The 2,500-nt window shown below is 52.8% G+C and overlaps 1 protein-coding gene across 1 annotated transcript in view; it reads left to right on the top strand.

Annotated features, from left to right (window-relative positions):
* The window catches only part of LOC310815792 (seizure protein 6-like), a gene marked incomplete at its 5' end in the record, with an annotated part of 99,814 nt that overhangs the window by 90,549 nt on the left and 6,765 nt on the right, over positions 1-2,500 (top strand). The window lies entirely within an intron of this gene.

Here is a 2,500-nt window from a genome sequence, read left to right as displayed (position 1 = left end):
GAAACGTCTCAACGTAGAAAACAGTTCCTATCCAGAGAGAGTGTAGACTGCTGGTGGTCCTGCAGAGTGAGGCTGGTCAGTGAGGAGGGAGGGGTCCGGCAGCTCTGTAGCCTCCCCTGAGCCCAGCTGCCCCCTCTCCTCTGCAGCACTGAGCTCCGCTGGCATCGTGCCCATGCAGGCGGGAGGGGGGGGGGCAGTGTTGTGTAAGCCGTGCCCCCGAGGGGGGGGATGCAGAGGGATTTGGCTGGATTCTCATTAAACAAGGCGTTTTTCAAGCGCGCCCCGAACCGGGCACCAGGCCAGAGCCCTGGCCTTTAAAAAAAAAGACTTAACTTTCTAATTAAAAGAGAGAAAGCTAAACGGACGGGGGAAAAACCTTGTTTCATTTAATTGTTTCGAAATAACTTCAATCCTGGTAAACGCCTGGTTGAGAGGAGATTGAATTCTGCTGTGTTTACCTAGCCTCTCAGGAGGACGCTAACCGCGTCCGGGGCAGGCCGGCTGGCGAGGCCCTCTCAGCCATGACCGTTTTCCCATTAAAGCTTGGGGGAGCTAAGTCAAACAATGGAAGTGAGTGATGCGTGCTGGTTCTCTGAGCTCAGAACATTTTTTACAGTCTCAGTGGTCCAGGCCAGGATCAGCCTGCCATAGGGCCAGGCCAAACCAGGACAGGCCAGGGTCAGCCTGCCATAGGGCCAGGCCAACCCAGGATCAGCCTGCCATAGGGCCAGGCCAGACCAGGACAGGCCAGGGTCAGCCTGCCATAGGGCCAGGCCAGGATCAGCCTGCCATAGGGCCAGGCCAGACCAGGACAGGCCAGGGTCAGCCTGCCATAGGGCCAGGCCAACCCAGGATCAGCCTGCCATAGGGCCAGGCCAGACCAGGACAGGCCAGGGTCAGCCTGCCATAGGGCCAGGCCAACCCAGGATCAGCCTACCATAGGGCCAGGCCAGACCAGGACAGGACAGGATCAGTCTGCCATAGGGCCAAGCTAGGACAGGACAGGACAGGACAGGACAGGTTCAGGGGGACAGGACACTCTAGACACAGACAGGCTGGGCCCAGCTCTCATGGCCTGACAACATCCACTCACAGAGGTGCACCCCATTGGTCCACCAGCACTGACTCCCCATTCCAGACACCAGACATTGCTTACGCACTCATGCCTGAATACTGCTGGGCAGCATTCCAGTATTCAAATCACCGTGAAGTTTGTACCGTCCAACACCTCAGAGACTGTTTCTGTTCACTCCCCCCCCCCCCCCCCCCCCAAAAAAAAAGAAGCTTTTTCCCCCACTCGTGGCGACGGCAGGGACATGAAGTTATCGAGCGATTCATTCTGTTTGGTTTGTGTCTGCTTTCATAGCCTCTTAAGCAGCTGTTTTTCATGCTTTTATATTTCTGGAGGGATAAACCGCTTTTGCAGCAGTTGGACCCCTTTGAGCAATCTTGCTTACACTTGTGCGAAAGCAGGGAGTGTGCGTGTGTGTGCGTGTGTGTGTGTGTGTGTGTGTGTGTGTGTGTGTGTGTGTGTGTGTGTGTGTGTGTGTGTGTATGTGTGTGTGTGTGTGTGTGTTGTGGAGACACAACTGCCCACAGGCTTACTCCACAGTTGCCCAGGGCACTGATCTCAGCCATGTATTAACTAAACCATCGCATCAGTCTGTTGCTGTCTCTGCTCCTGCATCTGCATGAGGGTTGTGTCTGGGGTCTGCCTCTGGACCACTACCCTGCACATACACGTTGCATAGGCAAAGAACATCATAAGCGATGCTTGGTGTGCATGGAGTTTACCCAGACAGTCAACGGATCCATGTCAAAGCTATCAATTCCACTGCCTGTCACTCTCATGCCGCAGGCACTTGCTGTTGGAGTGCCTTGCCCCAGGGTTTTGTCAGAAAATGGAGGTCTAATTTGTTCCTGTGCCTGTCCCGCAGACTAGAGGGACTACTTTGTCAGGCATCACCTCATTTGGTTCTCATCTCCTGCTTTGCCATCCCTTATTTGTATTCTGGAGTGGGAGTCGGAGAGTTAGTTAAGCCAAATGTGTCTGCAGGCACACTGGGCCAGCAGACTGTGGCATGTGAGGCAGCCTCTCTCCTGGTGTTTGCCTCCTCGCTAACTTCCCCTCCTGTGGGCATCGTCCTCCTTAATAAGTCCTGCTTCAGCAACTGATTGAAATGATCTGCCACAATCCATCAACACGCACACGCACACACACAGGTCCTAAAGACCTCTTCATCCCCACTGCTCCCCTGTACAGTTTCTCTACTGTAAATAATACAATTTAAAAAAAATAAAGAAAGTAATCCGTCCTTCTTCTAACATTGTGACTGCCAATGGCTCAAGGATAGATTTGTTTTTCTTATGATGACTGATGTATAGATGATTCACTTACTTAGACAAATGTACTTATGTCTGCTAAATGTCAACAATGTAAATGTAACACACATGCGTGTGCGCACACACACACACACGCACATACACGCTGTATGTGTTG

Source organism: Argentina silus, assembly GCF_951799395.1.
Source record: "Argentina silus genome assembly, chromosome: 2".
Classification (NCBI taxonomy): domain Eukaryota; kingdom Metazoa; phylum Chordata; class Actinopteri; order Argentiniformes; family Argentinidae; genus Argentina; species Argentina silus.
The sequence above is the reverse complement of the archived record's forward strand: the minus strand, read 5'-3'. Positions and strand labels throughout refer to the sequence as shown.